Consider the following 25,402-nt stretch of genomic DNA (forward strand, 5'->3'; position numbering starts at 1 on the left):
TTTGTAGTGAGGTGGATGGACCTAGAGACTGTCATACAGAATGAAGTAAGTCAAAAAGAGAAAAACAAATACTGTATGCTAACACATATATATGGAATCTTAAAAAAAAAAAAAAAGGTCTGAAGAACCTAAGGGCAGGGCGGGAATAAAGACAAAGACGTAGACATAGAGAATGGACTTGAGGACACGGGGAGGGGGAAGGGTAAGCTGGGACGAAGTGAGAGAGTGGCATGGACATACATACGCTACCAAATGTAAAACAGATAGCTAGTGGGAAGCAGCCGCAGAGCACAGGGAGATCAGCTTGGTGCTTTGTGTCCACCTAAAGGGGTGGGATAGGGACGGTCGGAGGGAGATGCAAGAGGGAGGAGATATGGGGATATATGTATACATATAGCTGATTCACTTTGTTATACAGCAGCAACTAACACAACATTGTAAAGCAATTATACTCCAATAAAGATGTTAAAAAAAAGAAATGGATCTGGGGGCTTCTACCCCAACAACTAGGGAACAGACCCAGCCCCTAACAGGGCAGTGACAACCACAGAGCTAAAAGGAGGCCCTGCTCACTAGTCACTCAATATCCAGTGCAGGCTCTGGTCACCACAACACCAGTCAAGCCTCCTATCAAGGGGATAATGGCCAGCATACATTGAGAAAAGAGGTGGCAGTCATCCACACTAAAAATAGCCCTTGCACCAAAAAATATTAAACCCACACAAGCTACACAGGGATGCTCCCGCATAAAAATAGCCCTCCAAGACCACAGCAGATAATTGCTTCTCTTAAACTCATGCAGCAAGAGAAATATAAGTAAAATGAAGAAGCAGAGGAACCTCTCCCAATTAAAAAATCAAGAGAATTCCCCTGAAAGAACAATGTAACAGACCTCTTCAGTCTAACAGACACTGAGTTCAAAAAGGAGATAATGAAAATACTGAAGGAATTAGAAGGACTATTGACAGAAAGGCAGATTACTGTAAAAAGGAACTAGAAACTATAAGGAGGAGCCAAGAAAAATTAGAAAATTCATTCACTGAGATGAAAGCTGAGCTAAAGTCAATGAACAGCAGAATGAATAATGCAGAAGAACGAATAAGTGATCTGGAAGATAAAATAATGGAAATCACCTAATGAGAATCACAAACAGAAAGTCAAATTAAAAAAAAAAAAAAGAAAGAAAGCAATATAAGAGACCTATGGGATAATATAAAGCATTCCAATCTATACCTAAAGGGGATCCCAGAAGGAAAAAAAAGAGAAAAGGGGATTGAAAATGTATTTGAAGAAATTATGACTGAAAACTTCCCAAACGTAAAAAGGAAACAGATGTCCAGGTACAGGAAGTACAGAGGGTCCCAAACAAGATAAATCCAAACAGACCTACACCAAGACATATTACAATTAAAACGGAAAAACTTAAAGATAAATAGAGGATTCTAAAGGCAGCAAGAGAAAAACAGAGTTAATTACAAGGTAACCTCCATAAGGCTATGAGCTGATTTCTCTAAAGAAACACTACAAGCTAAAAGGGAGTGGCAAGATATATTCAAAGTCCTGGAAGGGAAGAATCTGCAACCTAGGATACTCTACTGAGCAAGATTATCATTTAGAATAGGAGAGAGAATTTTTCAGACAACCAAAAGCTAAAAAATTACAGCAATACTAAACCTATCCTAAAGGAAATATTGAAAGGTCTTCTCTAAATAGAAAAGAAGTAAGAATCAATAGGGAAGACGAAATCACAATTAGAAAGTAAATCACTTAAGCCAGTACACAGATTAAAAAAAAATTCAAAATATTTCTGTGCAAGTGATGATAACCACAATAAACAACAAAAGGATGAACATGAAGAAGGTAAAGAGGACATGAAAATCATAAAATGTGTGGGAGGATAGTAAGAAAATGTAGATTTTTTTCAAGAATGTGTTTGAGCCTATGAGACTACCAGTCTAAGGCAACTAGATATAGCAAGGGGTTAACATACTTGAAAAACAGAGTAACCACAAATCAAAAACATACAATAGATTCACAGAAACCAAAAAGAAGAGAACATAAGTATAATACAAAAGAAAATCATCAAACCACAAAAGGAAAAGCAGAAAGAAAAAGAAAGGGACAAAGACAAAATATAAAATCAATGGGAAAACAAGTTTTAAAATGGCAAAAAATACATATCTATCAATAATTACCTTAAATTTCAATAGATTAATGCTCCAATCAAAATACACAGAGTGGCCGATTGGATAAAAAACAAGAGTCTACAATATGCTGCCTACAAGAGACTCACTTTAGGGTAAAGGACACACATAGATTTAAAGTGAGGGGGTGGAAAAAGCTTTTTCATGCAAATGGAAATGACAAGAAAGCGGGAGTCACAATATTCATATCAGACAAAACAGACTTTAAAACAAAGGCTATGGCATTTCCCTGGTGGCGCAGTGGTTAAGAATCCACCTGCCAATGCAGGGGACACAGGTTCGAGCCCTGGTCCAGGAAGATCCCACACACTGCGGAGCAACTAAGCCTGTGTGCCACAACTACTAAGCCTGCGCTTTAGAGCCCGTGAGCCACAACTACCAAAGCCCGTGCGCCTGGAGCCTGTGCTTTGCAACAAGAGAAGCCACCGCAATGAGAAGCCCATGCACTGTAACGAAGAGTAGCCCCCACTTGCCGCAACTAGAGAAAGCCTGTGCACAGCAACGAAGACCCAATGCAGCCAAAAAAAAAAAGGCTATAAAGAAGGACACAATGTAATGATAAAAGGATCAATATTAGGAGAGGATATTACACTCATCAGCATACATGCACCCAATATAGAAGCACCCTAATACATAAAACAAATACAACAGACATAAAGGGAGAAATTGATGGGAGTACAATAATAGTAGGAGACTTTAACACTCTACTGACATCAATGGGCAAATCTAGAGACACAAAATCAATAAGGCAACAGAGACCCTAAATGATACAATAGAACAGTTAGACTTAATTGATATTTTCAGGACATTACATCCAAAAAAAGCAGAATACACATTCTTTTCAAGTGCACATGGAACATTCTCTAGGATTGACCACATACTAGGGCACAAAACAAGCCTCAACAAATTTAAGAGTATAGGAATTATTTCAAGCATCTTTTCTGACCACAATGACGTGAAACTAGAAATCAACCACAGGAAAAGAAATGAGAAAAAAAACAATTACATGGAGACTAAACAACATGTTACTAAAAAACCAATGGATCAAGAATGAAATCAAAGAAGAAATTTTAAAATACCTTGAGGCAAATGAAACTGAAAACACAACCATACATAATCTATGGGATGCAGCAAAAGCAGTTCTTAGAGGGAAGTTCATAGCGATACAGGCCTTCTTTAAGAAACAAGAAAAATCTCAAATAAACAAAATAACCCACCACATAAAAGAATTTTAAAAAAAAAGTCAGTAGAAGTAAGGAGATAATAAAGATTAGAGAGGACATAAATAAAATAGAGATTAAAAACAATAGAAAAAAGGAATAAAACGAAGAACTGCTTCTTTAGAAGGGTAAACAAAATTTATAAACCTCTGGCCAGGCTCACCAAGAAAAAAGGGAAGATCCAAGTAAACAAAACAAGAAATGAAAGAGGAGAAATCACAACTGATACTGCAGAAATACAAAAAAAAAAAAAGAGAGAGAGAGAGAGAATATGATGAACAATTATTTGCCAACAAATTCAAAAACCTAGAAGAAATGGACAACTTTCTAGAAACATACAACCCACCAAAACTGCATCAAGAAGAAACACATAACTTGAAGAAACCAATCACTAGAAGTGAAATAGAATCTGTAATTTTAAAAAATCCCTGCAAACAAAAGTCCAGGGCCAGATGGCTGCACAGGCAAATTCTACCCAATATACAAGGAAGAACATTTACCAATCCTTCTCAAACTCTTCCAAAAGACTGAAGAGGAAAGAACACTCCCAAAAACATTCTATGGAGCCATCATCACTCTGATACCAAAACCAGACAAAGACACTACAAAAAAGAAAATTACAGGCCAATATCTTTTAAGGATATAGATGCAAATATCCTCACCAAAATATTAGCTAACCAAATCCAACAACACATAAAAAAGATCATATACCAGGACAAAGTTGGATTCAACCAGGGTCACAAGGATGGTTCAACCTATGCAAATCAATCTGTGTGATACACCACATGAACAAAAGAAAAGATAAAACCACATGATCATCTCAAAAGATGAAGAAAAAGCATTAAATAAAATTCAACATCCATTTATGATAAAAACTCTTACCAAAGTGGGTATAGAGAGAACATATCTCAACATAATAAAAGCTATTTATGACAAACCCACAGCCAATATAATACTAAAAAGTGAAAAGGTGAAAGCCCTCTCACTAAAATCTGGAACAAGACAAGGATGCCTACTCTCCCCACTTCTCTTCAACATAGTATTGGAAGCCCTAACCACAGCAGTCAGACAAGAAAAAGAAATAAAACGTATTCAAATTGGTAGGGAAGAGGTAAAATTGTTATTATATGCATATAACATTATAGTATATACAGAAAACCCTAAAGACTCCACACAAAAACTACTAGAACTGATAAATGAATTCAGCAAGGTAGCAGGATCCAAGATTAACATACAGAAATATGTTGCATTTCTTTACACTAACAATGAAATATCAGAAAGGGAACGTAAACAAACAATCTCTTTTAAAATTTCTGCAAAAAATAAAATAAAATACTTAGGAATAAACCTGACCAAGGAGGTGAAAGACTTATACACTGAGAACTATAAAACATTGATAAAGGAAATTGAAGAAGATTCAAAGAAATGGAAAGATATCCCATACTCTTAGATTGGAAGAATACTGTTAAAATGGCCATACTACCCAAAACAATCTACAGACGTAATGTGATCCCCATCAAATTACCCAGGACATTTTTCACAGAACTAGAACAAATAAACCTGAAATTTGTATGGAACCATAAACAACCCAGAATCGCCAATCCTGAGGAAATCCGAGGAAAAAGAGCAAAGCAGGGGGCATAACTCTCACAGACTTCAGACAATACTACAAAGCTCCAGTAATCAAAACAGCATGGTACTGGCACAAAAACAGACTTATGACTCAATAGAACAGAATAGAGAGCCCAGAAATAAACCCACACACCTACTGTCAATTAATCTTCAACAAAGGAGGCAAAAATATACAACGGAGAAAAGACAGTCTCTTCAGCAAGTGGTGTTGGAAAAGTTGGACACCCCCATGTAAATCAATGAAGTTAGAACACACCCTCACAGAACACAGAAATATAAACTCAAAATGGCTTAAAGACTTAAATATAAGACATGACACCATAAAACTCCTAGAAGAGAACGTAGGCAAAACATTCTCTGACATAAATTGTAGCGATGTTTTCTTAGGTCAGTCTCCCAAGGCAATAGCAATAAAAGCAAAAATAAACAAATGGGACCTAATGAAACTTAGAAGCTTCTGTACAGCAAGGAAACCAGAAACAAAATGAAAAGACAACCTACAGACTGGGAGAGAATATCTGCAAAAGATGCAACTGACAAGGGCTTAATTTCCAAAATATACATACAGCCCATACAACTCAATAACAAAAACAAACAACCCTCAAAAAATGGGCAGAAGACCTAAGCAGACATTTTTCCAAAAAAGACATACAGATGGTCAATAGGCACATGAAAAAATGCTCATCACTGCTAACATTTATTAGAGAAATGCAAATCAAAGCTACAATGAGGTACCACCTCACACCGGTCAGAATGGCCATCATTAAAAAGTCTACAAATAATAAATGTTGGAGAAGGTGCAGAGAAAAGGGAACCTCTTACACTGTTGGTGGGAATGTAAATTGGTGCAGCTATTATGGAAAACAGTATGGAGGTTCCTCAAAAAACTAAAAATAGAGTTGTCATATGATCCAGCAATTCCACTCCTGAGCATATACCCAGACAAAACTATAATTCAAAAAGATACATGCACCCCTATGTTCATAGCAGCACTATTTACAATAGCCAAGACATAGAAACAACCTAAATGTCCATTGATAGATGAATGGATAAAGAAGATATGGTACATAAATACAATGAAATATTACTCAGCCATAAAAAGAATATTACTCAGCCATAAAGAATAATGCCATTTGCAGCAATATGGATGGACCTAGAGATTATCATATATATTAAGCAAAGTAAGTCAGAAGGAGAAAGACACCATATGATATCACTTATATGTGGAATCTAAAATACAACACAAATGAACATATCTACGAAACAGAAACAGACTCACAGACACAGAGAATAGACTTGTGGTTGCCAAGGGGGAGTGAGGGTGGGGGAGTGAAGGATTATAAACTATCAATAGTATATATAGGATGGATAAACAACAAGGTCCTACTGTAGAGCACAGGGAAATATATTCAGTATCACATGATAAACCATAATGGAAAAGAATATATATATACATGTATAACTGAGTCACTTTGCTGTACAGCAGAAATTAACACATTTTAAATCAACTATACTTCAATAAAATTTTTTTAAAAAAAAGAATATTCTAATAGGGATACAGGACTGAAAATAATATCATCATGCTCCCTGACCACTGATTTGCCCACAGATGGGAATGTGACCCAAACTAGCCAACCCTTCCCTTAGGATTTCATAATCTGATGGTAGGAAAAGGAACTGTCTCTTACTTCTGGGGTTGCTAAATGTGGTTAGTTTAAGCCTGAAATTGTTGCAGCAATGTCGCTCCCCTATATCTTGCCCTGTACCCAATGTCTGGTTGAATCCAACCTAAAGAATGAGAAAGTGGGGTTAGCTCAGATGGAGAAGCATTACACAGAAAGCAAGAGTGACAGAAACTGGACAGCTCTATGCGAACCCTGAAGATGGCCCTACTCCCAGACTTTTGTTACATGAACCAATAAATTTCTTTTGCTTAAGCCACTGTTTGACTTTGAGTCATTTCAAACTCAAAAAATCCTGAGTTGGATTCATTAGACCTACATCGAATGGTCAGTCTTAAACTCCAGATAACATGCATAATTTTGTGGTTCTTCAGGGATCCTCATCTCTCTTGCAGCCTCTACCCATTTGGCATAGACTTTGTAAGCTGGAGACAAAGTTTTACACTTCACTTCGTAAACACAGATTTTATACTAGTCAGCTATATCTTCTATACTGCATGAAACCCAGATTAAAATTCACAGAAATTCACAAGAGGTCACATATGCCCTTCAGTGATGCCTGCATATGTGGGTGGATAGAGCCATTTGGGGAGACGAGAAAAATATTCACATGATCCCTGACAATCTCTTTTAGACTCTGAAAATCCTCTGGGGCTATATGTTAATGGCAATATTAAAATTCAAACACTATCAAATCTTTCTGGAAAAAAAAAATTAATTTTGTGGAAAGAAAGACAACAGGAAAAACATGCTTCCCCCCAGTGATGTTGTTACTTAAATTGGCCTCTAGAGGTCATGTCTAGCCAATGCAATCCTCTTCCGATAATGCAAATGTTTCACTGACTTCCTTATACTAGTGTTTTGCAAACTCTGTTTCCTGGAGCCCATGGGGTACTGGTAAGACGCAACAGGGACGTCATCAGGGTGAAGGAGAGCAAGAGGACAGGATTTTGAATTATCATCCTGCATCAACCAGAGTCTTTTTTAAAAATTATCTTTTATGGATAAACAAGGTCCTACTGTATAGCACAGGGAAGTATATTCAATATCCTGTGATATACCATAATGGAAAAGAATATGAAAAAGAATATACACTTATATGTATAACTGAATCACTTTTCTGTTCACCAGAAACTAACGCAGCATTGTAAATCAACTACACTTCAACAAAAAAAAAATTATCTTTTATGTATTGGGCTATCAAGGAAAATTTATTTGGAAAAGGTTTTGAGTGCTTAAAATATTAGAAAAATAACTGCTTTAACTATAGAAACAGCATCAGTCCAGGTATTGAATTCTTAGGTGTCTTATGTATTGAGGGTCTTATATCATGGAAGAAAGTATCAATGGTTTCATGTCGATAGCGAAAACCTCTGATACTGAAAGTTGTGTGCAATATATGAATCTAAAAGGATCACGGTCTTCCGCCAACACTTTATTAGACAGTAAGTTCTTCTCATCTTACTCTACAAAGCACGCACCAGTGGATAAGCTCTGCACTTGTTATATAAAGTGAAATAAAGGTGGGGGACAGGGCAATAGTGCTGCCACTGGGGTTTAATCACCATGTGAAATCCCACCATTTGAGATCAGAAGCTCAGCATGCAAAGAAACATAGACCCCCATACATAAGTAACATTCTTCAAGGCATTCCCTTTATATGTGATCAATAATGCAAAAAAAAAAAAAAACACACACCTGCGTTAGCACCCCTTGGTGCAAAGGAGAGATAGAAGAGGTTATTAGGAAGTACTGGTATAACAAGCCTACAGATGTATTATGGTTTTATACAATTATTCTCCAACACATCAGGAACTAAAGGTATTGTGACCTTGTTAATTTTAAAATTCTGTCCTTTTGCATAACCAGAAAAAGTCTTCAAAGAGAGAGAACATCTAATTCTTTATCCTATTCTCTATCTTCAAAGCAGACTTTCTTTTCTCCCTTGCATTTCGATTCCATTCTTCTGCTTGAGGCAGTAAGAATTTCCAGGGAATTTTCAAAGAGACAAAAGCCACTCAAAAGAATATAAATGTCAAACACATGTAAATTTCCCCTGCTCCATTTTTCCCCAAGTCAGGAATGGCCTTTGTTTTCTCCTGGTATGTTTCAGCTGGCTGACATCTATGGTTGAGGAGCAATCATCCAGGCAGCAACTTTACAATGAAATGACAATCGGTTACCAAAAATGTTGTAGGCACTGATAACGGGATTCAGAAGGGTCAGAAATGAGTGGAAGAAAATAGGCATTTCAAACACGTGCACAGCAGCTGCTTCTGAACTTGGCTTAAGATTGCATCCAAAACGTTTATTACTTTTCTGTTGTAAAATAAAGGGAAGCCAAGTGAAATCCTGACAAAGAATCATTCTGAAAAGGGGGAAGAACACTAACGTTTAAATGGTATTCCTGAGGTTAAATTAAATTCTTTCAGAAACATCTTTATTCCCATTTGTGTCAGTTCAGCCAAGACGAAGGAGGTGCTAAGAAGGAAGCAAAACATATCTTCAGATTTATACCTTCTTTGAGGATGATCCTACAGTTTTTATGGAACTGGATAACTAAACCAGATACGTGTAAAGAACAGATGCACAAAAGATTTCAGCAAACTTGTAACAACATGAAGAATTAATCCCAAACATATGCCTTCTCAAAGAGATAGCAATTATACAAAAATGAAAGCAACTGTAGCAGCTACCTTTTCTTGTGTGCCTACTATAAATCAGAGGGTTAAATCAAAAAGACTTTGCAGGCTGGGTAATATCCTCTACCCTGCAGATAAAAAATCAAGAGCTTAAGTAAATGAACTTGTTCCTGGTCAAGCAATGAACATGAGACAGATCCAGGATTTTAAAGTAAACTTTTTGACTCTAAAATCAAGAGTCATAATCTTTGTGCTCTCCACGTAAAAAATAAAATAAAAGATAAATGGGGAACCAGAATGGTGAGGGGTCAGGAGATTTTATCACATAAACTAAAGAATTTTAGCCATTTAATCTAGAGAAAAGTGATTCAGTGGGCTTTATAGGAGCTGTGGGAAAACATCTGAGAGGTCACAATATGGATGAGGAGAGATCATTTTTTAATCTGTATGCTTTATTAAAAACAAAAACATGTGGGTTCTACTTCTAGCTATGATAAAGAAACTTGATTCAGACTTAACTTCTCATTAAGAACAACTGTTAAAGCTATGCAAAATAAAAGGGAAAAACCCCCAACTACTTATATTCATCAGAGAGCAATCAAGGCAGGCAGGATTCAATAGACCAAGATCCTGAAGGGGAAGAAAATGTATTGAGAATATCCCCATATTTGTCATTTTTTCCTCTATAGCACCCTTGTGCATTTTTAGAGAAAAGGATAGGGGCAGGTCAGAAAGTGGTAATTAAGTGGTTCTGTGAATTTCACTAGGTTGGAAAGATCAAAATTAATTAGCTCAGGGCTACCAAAAATAGCCAGAGTTTAAGGAGAAAAAATGTTTCTAGATAATCCCCTCTAAACGTGAGATAATTTGTCATTAGCAAAGTGACATTAAAGAAATACTAAAGGAAGTTCTTTAGGCAGAAGGAAAATGATCCCTGGTAGAAGAACACTAATGAAGAAACAAATGAAGAGCACCAGAAAGGATAAATACATCGTTAAATCTAAATGAATATTGACTCTTTCATAAAATACATCTTGTGGGAATAAATTTTATATAAATTTATCATAAACACATACGATTGAATATATTTTGTACATAATTTTAACATGTGACAATAATAACACAAAAAGTGGGAGAATGGTAAATGGAGTTAAAGTTTTTAAGCTTTCATTTACCTTAGAAGGGATAAAAGTAAAATTTTATTAGAATAAGGCAAAGATTCATTTTGTAATTTAGGATAAACTCTAAAATGAAATAAAAGAATATATGCTTAACAAGATAATAGAAGGAAAAGAGAATAATATTAAAATATTTGATCAATTCAAAAGAAGGCAAAAATAGAAGAAAAAAGAAAATAGGTGGGACATAGTAAAATAATACATTTAAACCCAAATATATCAGCAATTACATTACATACGAATGAACTACACATTCTATAAAAACATAAACATTGTCAAATTGGGGAATAAAGAACAAAGCTCTACCATATGTTGCTTCCAGGAGACACACCTAAAATATAAGACTCAGATGAGTGAAAATAAGAGGAGATACATCTTGCAAATACTAATCAAGATAAAGCTGGTATAGGTATTGAGTTGACCAAAAAGTTCCTTCGGTTTTAAAGTAAAAGTAAAAGACACCTTTTTCATTTTTACCAAGAACTTTATTGAACAACGTATTCACCGTTTTGTTCCATTACCTTCTGCCATTTTTCAGGCAACTTCATAATTCCACCTTCCCAAAACTTTTTATCTTTTTGAGCAAAGAACTGTTCCAGGTGCCTTTTACAGTCTTCCAGGCAATGGAAATTTTTTCCCTTAAAAGAATTTTGTAAAGACCAAAGTAACTGGAAATCCAAAGGTGCAATGTCTAGTGGATACAGCAGATGAATCAGAACTTCCCAGCCAAGCTATAACAGTTTTTGCCTGGTCATTAAAGAAACATGTGGTCTTGCGTTATCCTGTTGGAAGATTATGTGTTTTCTGTTGACTAATTCTGGATGCTTTTCGTTGAGTGCTGCTTTCAGTTGGTCTAACTGGGAGCAGTACTTGTTGGAACTAATCGTTTGGTTTTTCAGAAAGAGTTCATAATAGAGGACTCCCTTCTAATACTATCATATACACAACATCACCTTCTTTGGATGAAGAGTGACCTTTGGTGTGGTCGATGGTGGTTCATTTCACTTGCCCCGTGTTCTCTTCCGTTCCACATTACTGTACAGTACCCTCTTTTCTTTTTCTTTTTTTTGATATTGTTAAATTGTTTACAGTATATACTTTTCATTGCCCATCACAATTTGTTTTAAAAACAGAACATTATCGTTATGTTTAAGTAGAGATTCATATGCGGAAATAAGGTCAAAAATGTTTTTTTTGCTTAACTTACGTGGAACCCAAACATCAAAGCGATTAACGTAACCAAGTTGGTGCAAATGATTTTCAGTGCTTGATTTGGATATTTTGAGTATGTCAGCTATCTCCTTTGTGGCATAACATTGATTGTTCTCAATTAATGTCTCGATTTGATTGCTATCACCGTCAACTGGTCTACCCGACCGTGGAGCCTCGTCCAGCAAGAAATCTCCAGCGTGAAACTTTGCAAACCACTTTTGACATGTTCAATCAGTCACAGCACCTTCTCCATACACTGCACAAATCTTTTTTTGCATTTCAGTTGCATTTTTAACCTTTCTTGAAATAATAAAGCATAATAGGCCGAAAATGTTGCTTTTTTTCTTCCTTCTTCAATATTAAAATGGCTACACAAAAATTCACCAATTTTGATTTTTTTTAATGCATGCTGATATGAGAGCTGTCACAATGCAATCTAACAAAATTGTTTCGAATAAAGTTAAAGACAACTAAAGCACTACCATAGCCATCTTATGGGGGGAAACGAACGAACTTTTTGGCCAACCTAATTTAACACTAAGAAGATTTCAAGAAAAGAAGTATTAGTAGCGATGAAGAGACATAGTTTGTAATAATAAAAGATTAATTTGACTGGAATATACATGTGTATATACCTAATAACATAGGTTCAAAATATATAAATCACAAACTGACCAAACTAAAAGGAGAAAAGTACATATTCATATAGCTTAAGAATAACTCACATCTATCAGTCATTGATAAAACAAGCAGAAAAGGAATTAGATATATTTTTTGAACAACTCAATAAACGAACTTGACCTAATTGGTGTGTGTGTGTGTGTGTGTGTGTGTATATAAAACACTATGCCAAATAACTGCAGAATACAGTCTTTTCAAGTGGACATAGTATCTTTACCAAAATGCTCTATGAAGCAAGAATGTACCTTCTGACCACAGTGGAATTAAGATTGAAATCAGTAACCAAGAGATAACTAGAAAATCTTCAAATATTTATAAACGAAGCAAGTGTTTTCTAAATAATCCATAAGTCAGAGAATAACAAAGCAAATTAGAAAATATTCTGAAGTGAATAATTATGTAAACAAAGATATGAGAATTTATGGAATGTAGTTGAAGTAATGCTTACAGAAAAATTTATAGTGTCAAATGCACATTTTAGGAAAAAATTGAAAAAGCATATAATTTTCTCCTAAGAAACCAGGAAAAGAACAGCAAATTAAAGAAAGAAGGAAATATTACAGATAAGAGTAAAAAAAAATCAATGACAAAACGTCTACAAACAATAAATGCTGGAGAGGGTGTGGAGAAAAGGGAACCCTCCTACACTGTTGGTGGTAATGTACCAATAAACTGGTACAACCACTATGGAGAACAGTATGGAAGTTCCTTAAAAAACTAAAAGTAGAACTATCATATGATACAGCAATCCTACTCCTGGGCATATATCCAGAGAAAACCATAATTCAAAAAGATGCATGCACACCAATGTTCATTGCAGCACTATTTACAATAGGGAAGACATGGAAGCAACCTGAATGTCCACTGACAGCGGAATGGATAAAGAAGATGTGGTACATATATACAATGGAATGTTACTCAGCCATTAAAAAAAAAATGAAATAATGCCATTTGCAGCAATATGGATGGACCCAGAGAGTATCATACTAAGTGAAGTAAGTCAGACAGAGAAAGACAAATATCATATGATATCACTTATATGCAGAATCTAAAAAAGAAGGATACAAATGAACTTATTTACAAAACAGAAATACTCACAGACTTCAAAAACAAACTTATGGTTACTAAAGGGGAAAGGTTGGTGGGAGGGATAAATTAGGAGTTTAGGACTGACATATACACATTACTATATATAAAATAGATAACAAGGACCTACTGTATAGCATAGGGAAATCTACTCAGTATTCTGTAATAACCTATATGGGAAAAGAATCTGAAAAAGAATGGATATATGTATATGTATAACTGTATCACTTAGCTGTACACCTGAAACTAACACAACATTGTAAATCAACTATATTCCAATATAAAATAAAAATTAAATTTAAGAAATTAATGAAATAGAAAATCTAATAGAAAAAAAGGAAAATGTGCTTTTTGGAAAAGATTAATAAAATTGATAAACATCTAGCAGACTGATTACAAAGAAAAAATTTCAAGAATTAGGAGTGGATATCATTAGAGATTTTAGATAGATTTTAAAAATAATAACATTTAGCTTTCAGATAGGATGTAGAAGGTCTTAAGGGACCATTGTACCCATCATATAAACTAAAAAGATAATTGAATCTCCCCGCCCCGCCCCCCCCCATCATATTTAAGATATGGGAGAGTTGCAGACACAAAGTAGTCTAAGGAAATTAAATTACAGAGGAGTTTAAGGATTTTCTAGGTGGGCAGATGTCAGTGGTCAAATTTTATTCTGCAGGGTCTCCACTGGGGCCAGTGAAAAACTGAACGTGGAATTTTGCTGGGATACAGAAAAGCCTGCAGCCCTTGTGGGCTGGCATGAATGGACTGAAATCAGTAGAAGCTCCAAATGCAGAGAACTTGTTCTTGCCTGCCAACTTCCCCCATGGAGCTTTTCTGAGTGTGTGTCAGGGGCATGGAAGCTGAACTAGAAAGCAGAGGGAGCATTCTGCATCTTACAGTGCTTAGATCACAAAGTCCTACTAGAGGGAGTGGCTTGTAGTAGACACAGGACAGAACAAGGTAGTTCTAAAGACATTTGAAAAGGTGAAGAGAACCTAACTAAAGCGGTAACCCAGCCACAATTCAGCTCAAATCCTGATGGGATTGTAAAAATTGTCCCTTCTCCCTAACTTATTGCCCAGGGAAAGGACACGCCCTCACTTGTACAAGATAATATTTACTCCAGGGGCTACAGTGTTTTCATTAGGCAATTGCTGGAACGTGATAAAAAGTTGTGAGACAAGTGTAGAAGCAATATGACTCCTAATTAAGAAAAAAACCTGTCAATAGGAGCAGACTGATGAATGGCTCAGATACTGGAATTAGAGAGACCTTAAAATAACTTTTAAAATACATTAAAGAAATTAGAAGAAAACATAGACAAAATGGACACAAAAAAGAATTTTAAGAGAAAAGTAAAATCTCTACAATAGAACCAAGTAGAAATTCTAAAACTGAAAAAATACTATATATTAAATTAAAATTTATTTAATGTACCTAAAGCAGAGTGGACATAGCAGAGGGGAAAAAATGCCAATTATTTCATCCAGGTCATCACACAAACTGGTTGTAAACCAAAAATAAAGGAAAAAAATTTAGATACAGACATAAATTCTTACATACAAAGTAAATAGGTAGATTATATTCAAGAGAACAAGCATAAAAATGATAACTGATTTTTCATCAGAAAACAATGGAAGGCAAAATAGAATTGACCTCTCTAAGTGCTGAAATAAAAAAAAACTAGAATTAAAAAAAAAAAACAAAGCCTATATAAAGACAATTTTAGACAAACGAAAGCTGAGACAATATGTCACCAGCTTTTCAGGCTGAAAGGGAACAATCCATGATGTCAGCACAGATCTGCAGCACAAATCTGCAGATTTGACCAGAAAGGTCAAATATGTGCAAAAATGTAAAATAATATTTTTTAAAGTTAAAAGAAAATTACTGGCTACTAAAAACCACAGTAAAAACAATACATTGAGGAGTTCATAATACATGTAGAAATTACAAGTATGACATCAATAGCATAATTGGAGAGAAAAGAAATGGAATTATACTCTTACAATGCTTTTACGTTGCTCATGGAGTAGCACAATACTAATTCAATTATTTTGATAAGTGGGGTAATAAACTGAGGATGTTTATAGTAATCCCTAGAGCAGTGGTTCTCTACCAGTGGTAATTTTTCTTCCAAAGGGACATGAGCCAGTTTTGGTTATTTCATTTCTGGTTGCGGGAGAGGGGGACTTTTCTACTATCATATAGTGGGAAGACGCCAGGGATACTGCTAAAAATCCTACAATGCATAGAACAGCTCTCACAACAAGGAAATATCTGGCCCAAATGTCAAAATGCCGAGGTTGAGAAGGCTAAAATACGAAGTGGTGACTAAAGTAACCATTAAAAAAATGTGGGGGGTGGGGGTGGGTCTTAATCTGGAATGATTAAAAAACACATGATTAATCCAAAAGAAGTCAAGAGAAGAGACAAATAAAGAAAAGATGGGACAAATAAAAACATAACAAGCCACTAGACATAAAAGCAAATATGTCAACGATTACAGTAGATTTTTCATGGGCAAATACTCCATCTATTGGCATAAAGTGGTTCATAATAAGACAGACTGTCAGACAATCCACTCTAACCATAAAATCTTGTGTGACTATATAAATGTCAGACAAAGTAGACTTCAAGACAGGGAGTATTATTAGAGATAAAGGAGCATTTCATAATAACAAAATGGTTGGTTAATCAAGAAGATATCATTCCAAGTACATATGCAAATAATAGCATCACTTCCAAATGCATGAAACAAAAATTAAAGCTAGATTTGATAGAACTAAGAAGATAAAGACAAATCCACATAGTCAGGGGTATTTCCGTTTCTGAAAGATTACTTTTATACAGTTTACTAGCAGTAATCAATATAAAAAATGTTCAGTAATATTCAGTATAGGTAAAGAAGATTTTGAACAACACTATTAACCAATTTGACCAAATATATGTGTAATAAATATGACAAACAACAGCTTCAGAATACAGTCTTTTCAAGTGCACAAGGAACATTCTCCAGAATAGACCATATGTTGCTCTGCAGAGCAGGTCTTAAAAGTTTAAAAGCAATGAAACAAATTTTAAAATGTTCCCTGTCCATAATAGAATTAAACCAGAAATCAATGATGAAGACAACTAGAAAATCTCCAAAGACTTGAAAATTAAACATTTCTAAGTAACCCATTAGTTAAAGAAGAAATAATATTTAAAATCTGAAAATAATTTCAAGGAAAAACAATGAAAATTCAACATGTCAAAATTTGTGGGATGGAACTAAAGCAGAGTTTAGAGGAAATTTTATAGCTTTAAATGCATATATTGGAAACATGTTTAAAGTCAATTACTTAAGCTTCCTTCTCATAAAACAAAATGGGGGTGTGGAAATAAAGAGCGTAAATCAGTGAAACAGAACAGAGAAAATCAACAAAGTAAAAAATGGGTTATTTGAAGAGATTATTAAAACAAAACTTCCTTGCAAGACTCATCAAGAAAAAAAGAGAAAATACAAACTATGACTATCGGCAGTGAAAAAGGACCATCACTACAGATAGTGAAAGATAACAGGAGAATGTTATAAACAACATTATGCCAATAAATTTGTCCAGCTAGAAGAAATGAACAAAGTACTTGAAAACGCATCTTACCAAAACTGACACAAGAAAATAAAGAAAAACTAAATATTTCTATATTAGTTAAAGAATTAGAATCTGTAAGTTAAAACAATTCCACAAAGTAAACTCCTGACTTGACGGCTTCAGTAGTAATTCTACCACTCATATATATGAATAATACCAATCTTACACAGTCATTCAGAGACGAGAGATAAAAGAAACAAATCCCAACTCATTGTATGAGACCAGCATTACCCTGATACCAACATCCAACAAAATTTTTTATGAGAAAAGAAATGAACAGAGATATAAAATGTCTAAAAGAATACACAAGTATTAATAGAATAGAGCAATATATGAAAAAGGATTATATATATTCACCAAGTGAGCTTTAGCCCAGAAATGCAAGGTTAGTTTAACCTTCAAACAACCACTAAATAGAGATATATTCTATATTCATAAATTGGAAGACTCATTATTATTAAGATATCATTACCCTGCCCCCAAAATTAATATATAAAGTCAATGCAATCCCTACCAAGTAAATCCCAATAGGCCTTTTTTGTTGTTGTTGCAGAAATTGACAAGATGGTACTAAATTTGTTTAAAATATAAAAGATCTAGCCTAGCTATGAAAATCTTGAGCAAAAATAAATTAAAACAACTTACATTACTACATTTTAAGACATTCTATAATGTTATACCAATTAAGACAGTGCGGTATTGGGAACAAAAATAGACAAATAGATCAATGAAACAGACTAAAGAGTCAGGAGGTAGATTTATACACATAATAGTTGCTTTATTTTGCCAAAATTATAGAGAAAGGAAGGCCTACTCAATAAATGGTGTTGGAACAACTAAGAAAAAAATGAGCTGTACTATACTACACATAAAAGTTAAAGTAGATAGTGAATTTAAAAATGAAAATATAAAATTCTACAATAAAACTTTTGTGCATGTCTTCATTTTATTGAGGTAGGCAAAATTTCTTAAACAAGACACAAAGAACACACACACACACAAAAAAGATACAACTGACTTCATCAAAACTAAAATCTTCTGCCCATCAAAAGATATCTTTAAAAAAGTGGAAAGGCAAGCCACGGACAAGGAGAAAATATTACACATAGATATGACAAGAGACTCATATCTATAATGTGCAAACAATTCCTATAAATCAATTAGAAAAAGGTAAATAGCTCAATCTTTAAAAAATTATACAAACTACTATGTATAAAATAGATAAGCAGCAAGGATGTATTGTATAGCACAGGGAAATATAGGCATTCTTTTGTAATAACTTTATTTTGATTTTTTATTTTTTGGTCACACCGCATGGCACGAGGGATCTTAGTTCAATGATCAGGGATCGAACCCATGCCCACTGCAGTGGAAGTGTGGAGTCTTAACCACTGGACTGCCAGGGAAGTCCCTATTTTGTAATAATTTTAAATGAACTATAATCTATAAAAATATTGAATCACTATGTTGTACTCCTGAAACTAATATTGTACATCAACTTTACTTCAATAAAAAAAATTCTAGAAAAAAATGAGCTCTCCTCCCCTCACGATTACTGTTTTAAATGACTTGAAAAGGCGCCATCCAAAGAAGATATTCAAAAGGCCAGTAAGCACATGAAAAGATTCTCAACAGTGTAACTCAATACGGAAATTCAAATTAAACCAACTAAGGGGTACCATTACACCTATTAGTAACACTAAAATTTAACAGGTTGACAAAACCAAACATTGGAGGGAGTGTGGAGCAGCTGTAAACATTATACATTACTGGTGGAATGTAAAGTGGCTCAACTCAACCATTTTTAACAACTGCATAGCAGTTTCTCATAATGTTAAATTTATACCCACCCTATGACCCACCAATTCCATGCCTAGATATATACCAAAAAGTAATGAGTCATATATCTACAAAAATACTTGTATAAGAAGGTTGATAGAAACTTCATAATAGCTTAAAATAAGAAACTATTTGTCCATCAACAGAAAAAATTATTAAAATTTTGTGCTATATTCATGTAATGGAATATCATACCGCAGTTAAAAAAAATACACTACTGATGAATGTAACAACACAGGTGAATCTCTAAAACATTACAATCAGCAAGAGAAGTCAAACATGAAAATACATACTGTATGATTTTGTTTATATGAAATCCAAGAACAAATAAAACTAATCTATTGCTATACATATCACAATAGGGGTTACCTTGAGAGGAGGGGGGTGTGAATATTAACTGGAAAGGGTATGAGGGAACTTTCTGGAGCGTTAGCTCTTTTAACTTTATCTGGGGGATTTTTATACAGGTATAATCATAGATAAAAATTTATTGAGCTATACACTTAAGACTTGCACATTTTACTTTATTTAAATTACACTCAATTTCAAAGAGATAATAGGAGGATACTATGAAAAATTTTGTCAATATATTTGAAACTTTAGTGGAAATGGACAAATTTAAAATATTTAAACATTCTTCTATCTAGTAAAGAAATTTAATTCATAATTTACTATCTCTGACAAAACTCTGAACCCAGATGGCTTCACCCATGGTTATTCCAAGCATTTAAGGAAGAAATAACAATAATATTACACAAATTTCACCAAAAAATAGAAAATAAGGAACACTTTTAAACTGGTTTTATCAAATCAGCATATCTTGATGCCAAAACTTGACAAGGACATTACTAGAAAGCCAAACATTAGGCCAGTCTCTCTCATGTTTAAGATTTTAGGCACAGAAGTCTTAAAACATTAGCAAAACAAACCCACCAATAAAATATATAGAAGATATTACATCATGACTAAGTTGGATTTATTCAAGAAATACAAGGTTGGTTTTACATTCGAAAATCAATCATTGTCATACTAACAGAGAAAATATCTGATACCTCAATAGATGAGCAAACACTTGATAAAATTCAATACCCATTCATAATTTTATTTTTCTATTCTTTTTTATTGCATATAATTGACTTTCAATATAATATTAGCTTCAGGTGTACAACATAGTGTACATTAGTACATACTTTTTATAGGTTACAAAATGATCACCGCTATAAGACTAGTTACCATCAGTCAACATACAAAGCTATTACAGTATTATTGACTATATTCCCTATGCTGTACTTTACATCCCCCCGTGACTTATTTTGTAACTGGAAATTTACACTTTTTAATCACCCTCACCTATTTCACTCATCCTCTCACCACTTCCCCTCTAACAACCACCGGTTTGTTCTCTGTATCTCTGAGTCTGTTTCTGTTTTGTTTGTTCATTTGTTTTGTTTTTCAGATTTCACATGTAAGTGAAATCATATGGTATTTGTCTTTTTCTGTCTCACTTATGTCACTTAGCATAATACCCTCTAAGTCCATCCATATTATCGCAAATTACAAGATTTTCCTCTTTTTCTATAGCCAAGTAATATTCCATAGTATGTATACCACATCTTCTTTATCCATTCACCTATAGATGGATACTTAGGTTGCTTCCATATCTTGGCTATTGTAATTAATGCTGCAATGAACATAGGGGTGCATATATCCTTTTGAATTAGTATTTTGTTTTCCTTGGAAAAATACCCAGAAGTAGAATTGCTGGATCATATGGTAGTTCTATTTTTTTGAGGAACTTCCATATATATTCCATAGTGACAATACCAGTTTACATATCCACCAACCGTGCACAAAGGTTCCCTTTTCTCCACATCCTTGCCAACACTTTTTCTTTTTTGTCTTTTTGATGGCAGCCATTCTGACAGGTATGTGGTGTTATCTCATTGTCGTTTTAATTTGCATTTCCCTGATGATTAGTGATATATTTTTAAAATTTATTTATTATTTATTTTTGGCTGTGTTGGGTCTTCGTTTCTGTGCGAGGGCTTTCTCTAGTTGTGGCGAGAGGGGGTCACTCTTCAACGCGATGCGTGGGCCTCTCACTATCACGGCCTCTCTTGTTGCAGAGCACAGGCTCCAGACGCGCAGGCTCAGTAGTTGTGGCTCACGGGCCTAGTTGCTTCGCAGCATGTGGGATCTTCCCAGACCAGGGTTCGAACCCGTGTCCCTTGCATTGGCAGGCAGATTCTCAACCACTGCGCCACCAGGGAAGCCCTGATGAGTGATATTGAGCACCTTTTCATGTGTCTGTCGGCCATCTGTATGTCTTCTTTGGAAAAAAGTCTATTCAGGTCCTCTGCCCATTTTGTGATTGGGTTGTTTGTTTTTGTGATGTTCAGTTGTATGAGTTCTCTATACATTTTGGATATTAATCTCTTATTGGATGTATAGTTTGCAAATATCTTACCCCATTCAGTAGGTTGCCTTTTCCTTTTGTTGATACTTTCCTATGCTGTGCAAAAGCTTTATAGTTTCATGTAGTCTCTTTTCTTTATTTTTGCCTTTGTTTCCCTTATTTGAAGAGACATATCCAAAAAAACATTGCCAAGATTGATGTCAAAGAGCATACTGCTTATTCTTTTTCTAGGAGGTTTATGATTTCAGGTCTTACATTTAAGTCTTTAATCCATTTTGAGTTTATTTTTGTATATGGTGTGAGAAAGTAGTCCAGTTTGATTATTTTGTATGTAACTGTCCAGTTTTCCCAACACCATTTACTGAAGAGACTGTCTTTTCCCCATTGTATATCCTTGCCTCCTTTGTCATAGATTAATTGGCCATATAAGCATGGGTTTATTTACAGGTTCTCTATCTGTTCCATTGATCTATGTGTCTGTTTTTGTGCCACTACTATACTATTTTGATTACTATAGCTTTGTAGGATAGTTTGAAATCAAGGAGCATGATACCTCTAGCTTTGTTCTTTCTCAGGGCTGTTTTGGATATTTGGGGTCTTTTGTGTTGCCATACAAATTTTAGAATTATTTATTCTAATTCTATGAAAAATGTCTCATTCATAATTTTTAAAAACTTTTGTAAACTAGGAATAATAGGAAACTTCCTTGATTTGGTATTATGTCTAATATCTTAATTAATGATAAAATTCTGAGAGATTTCTCTTGCTGTGTAGAAAGATACAAGGATGCCAGCTATCACTACTCCTAGTCAACATTGTAAAGAAGTCCTGACTAATGAAATAAGGCATATAAAAGAAATAAACAGCATGGGCTGCAGAAGTGAAGAACTAAAATTATGTCAAACATCATAGTTGTGAGTATAAAATATCCGAAAGAATCTATAAACTAATAGAATTATTAAGTGGATTTAGCAAGATCACTGAATACAAGGTCAATATACAAAATTCAATTGTATTTTTCACACAAGCAAAACCCAGTAAGATAAAATGTAAATAAAATATAATTATATTACTATTTATAACAACAGCAAAAACAATCATATGTATGGGAAATTTTAACTACAGATATACAAGTCTTATGCACAGAAAACTATAAATATTACTAAGAGAAATTTTAAAAGATAAAAATAAATGACAGGGTATATAGCATGTTCATGGATTAGACGCTTAAATGTAGTAAAGACATCACTTCCTCTCAAATTTATCTATAGAGTCAATGCAATCCCTAACAAAATGCCAGCAAGTTTCATTTCTTTTTTCAAGAAATTGACAAACTGAGTCTAATACACATGGAAATGTAAAGAGCCAAGATAAACTCAAACAAAAAGAACAAAGCTGGAGATCTGACACTACTAGGCACCAAGATTTATTTAAAGTATTAGTAATTTAAGTGTGGAATTGGCACAAGAATATACATACAAAGCACAGAAAGTAAGGAGAATTCTTAGATAGACCCACACATGTTTTGGTCCCTAGACTTGTAACAAAGGACAAAAGTATCTCTGCAATGCAGTAAAGAAAGGATGGTCCTTTGATAAACTATGCTAGATTAAATGGATATTCATGTGAATAAAGCTTGATGGTTACCATTCCTTTCCCCATTTTATAGAGGAGGACGATGGGACTGAAGAGGTGAATGATATAACTAAGATCACACAGCTAATAAACCAGAGCTTCGTAAGATGTAGTTGGTCCTAGTTATGGGCCAAGAGTTTTACATACATTATCTCATTTGATTCCTCCAAATAGCTTTGTTTTATCAAAATTTTGTACATAAGATGCTAGAAGTGACTAACCGTACAAGAGGTTGGGGTGCAGGGTAAGGGGCTCGTGGCTTTGTTTTATCAAAATTTTGTACATAAGATGCTAGAAGTGACTAACCGTACAAGAGGTTGGGGTGCAGGGTAAGGGGCTCGTGGCCGGGAAACCACCCATGTCAGAAAGGGAAGGCAATGCCAATCACATTCCAACAGGCCAGAGAGCACCCTGAACAGCTGGATAAGGAACTTTCACACTTCCCTAAAAGAAGAAAAAAAAAACCCTGAAGAAAGAATAACTGAAAATGATGCTTGGAACTTGTTGCCTGATTTGTGTTAATCATGGAAAATTTTTCAGGGGATGAGGTCCTAACCTTTCTCATACACAAATATGCCCCCAAAATAGGTTTTTGATGAGAATATCATCTATGAAAAGTTACTGAATCATTCAGTAAATATTGACTGAGCACTCTTCCACATCGGGCACAGGGTTAATGCCTGAGGAAATAACACCCAACAGGACAGAGAAGTCTTCGCGGAGCTTCCGTTCTAACAGGAAGACCAGTCATGAACAAATCACCCAAACCACAGACACTGTCATTTCAGGCTGTGCTTGGTGCCACAAAGGAGATACACTGAGAGAACGTGGGCGTGGAGGAAGGCGTGGTAGAGAGCGGCAGGGGCCCTCCTGCCCCTGACTTCCTCTTGCAAGGTGCTTGGGATGCTTGCTCCCCACCAGTGGTCCTCAGAATACCCCTGCGGGCATCATGTGGGAACTTCTTAGAGAGGCAGAATCTCAGGCCTCACCCCAGAACTCCTGAATCAATCCATATTTTAACAAGATCCCCAGGGTTTGTGAGCACACTGAAGTATGAAAACTACTCTTCAGGATTGCTTCTAACAGCCAGAATTTCCACTATTTCCATGCTCTGTCTGCATAACAAGGGGCAAGCCAGAAGTGTCCCCACCTCACCCCCAGGGTCCCCTGCCATGCCTGAGAGGAATGGGTGTATACGTGTCCAGATCCCTCAACACTGAGCTGTGCATTTTACACTTTTCCCAGAGCTTCCCACAGGAATAAACTCCGTCATCCTCTGTGGCAGCTGGTGTACTCTATCGGCTGCCTTCCCTTCCCTGTGTCACTTCCCTCCTTCCCTGCCCATGTTCCCTGTAGCTCCCAAGTAAACTACTGCCATTTGCTTTTTGTCTCAGGGTGTTTGGAAGGGAACCCAAGACAGGAGGTCTCTCTGAGGAGATGTTATGTATGTGAGCTGAGAACTGAAGGATGACAAGGAACCACCTGGTGAAGATCTGGGAGAGGCGCTCTCCCAGCAGAGGCAACAGTTAGTGAAAAGGCCCTGGGGCTGGGAAGAGCTGGGTGGTGTCCAGGGACCAGAATTGAGGCCAGTGTGATGGAAGCACAGTGGGAAGCTACATGGACAATGGGTGGGGGAGTACAAGAGTGGGAGAAGAGTTGACACCAACTGCACTAATGCAGGTGATAGATGCAGGATCTATCCACTGGGTGGGTCCGGTGGCAGCCGTGTGAGTAGAAGGTCAGAGAGGCAGGTAGAAGAGTTTTGACCTCATCTTCTGCCCTGAAGATATCCACAAATGGTTAACATACCCACGGGCTCACCCGACTTTTGACTAATGCCATAAAATTAAAAGCTTGTCCTTCAATTTTACCTGTTCCTAATATGACTACACTAAGGACGCAAAAGCAAATGGATACGCCAGAAATGTTTGGTCCTTACTTGAAAATGCCTAACACAGCACCTGGCACACGTGAAGCACTCAGCAACATCTCCTCCCCTAACCATCTAGCCCATGTTCACAGAGAAGCAAAGATGATTAAGATAAATACTATCCCACTGCCTGGCTTTGGTTCCTGGACTTAGGCTGATGATCATCCATTTAACAAACATGTATTATGCATCATGTATTGGCGGGCTCTGTGCTGGGCACCAGGGAGTCCAAGATCAGCAAGATAAGGTTACAGAGGGAAGCAGCCTGAATATCGTAATTCCACGTGATAAGTGTGATAAGCACACTATCGACAAAGGCTTATGCAACTATGGAAAGAAGTATCTAATCCTTTTCATGGGAGTTTGGAAAAGCTTCAAAGAGGAAAATAATACAACTGGCATTT

The 25,402-nt window shown here is 35.5% G+C and overlaps 1 long non-coding RNA gene across 1 annotated transcript in view; it reads right to left on the reverse strand.

Moving 5' to 3' along the window:
• The window catches only part of LOC137759716 (uncharacterized), a 177,416-nt gene that overhangs the window by 62,599 nt on the left and 89,415 nt on the right, over positions 1 to 25,402 (reverse strand). The gene's annotated exons all lie outside the window — the stretch shown is intronic.

This window comes from Eschrichtius robustus, chromosome 2 (assembly GCF_028021215.1).
Source record: "Eschrichtius robustus isolate mEscRob2 chromosome 2, mEscRob2.pri, whole genome shotgun sequence".
NCBI classification, from domain to species: domain Eukaryota; kingdom Metazoa; phylum Chordata; class Mammalia; order Artiodactyla; family Eschrichtiidae; genus Eschrichtius; species Eschrichtius robustus.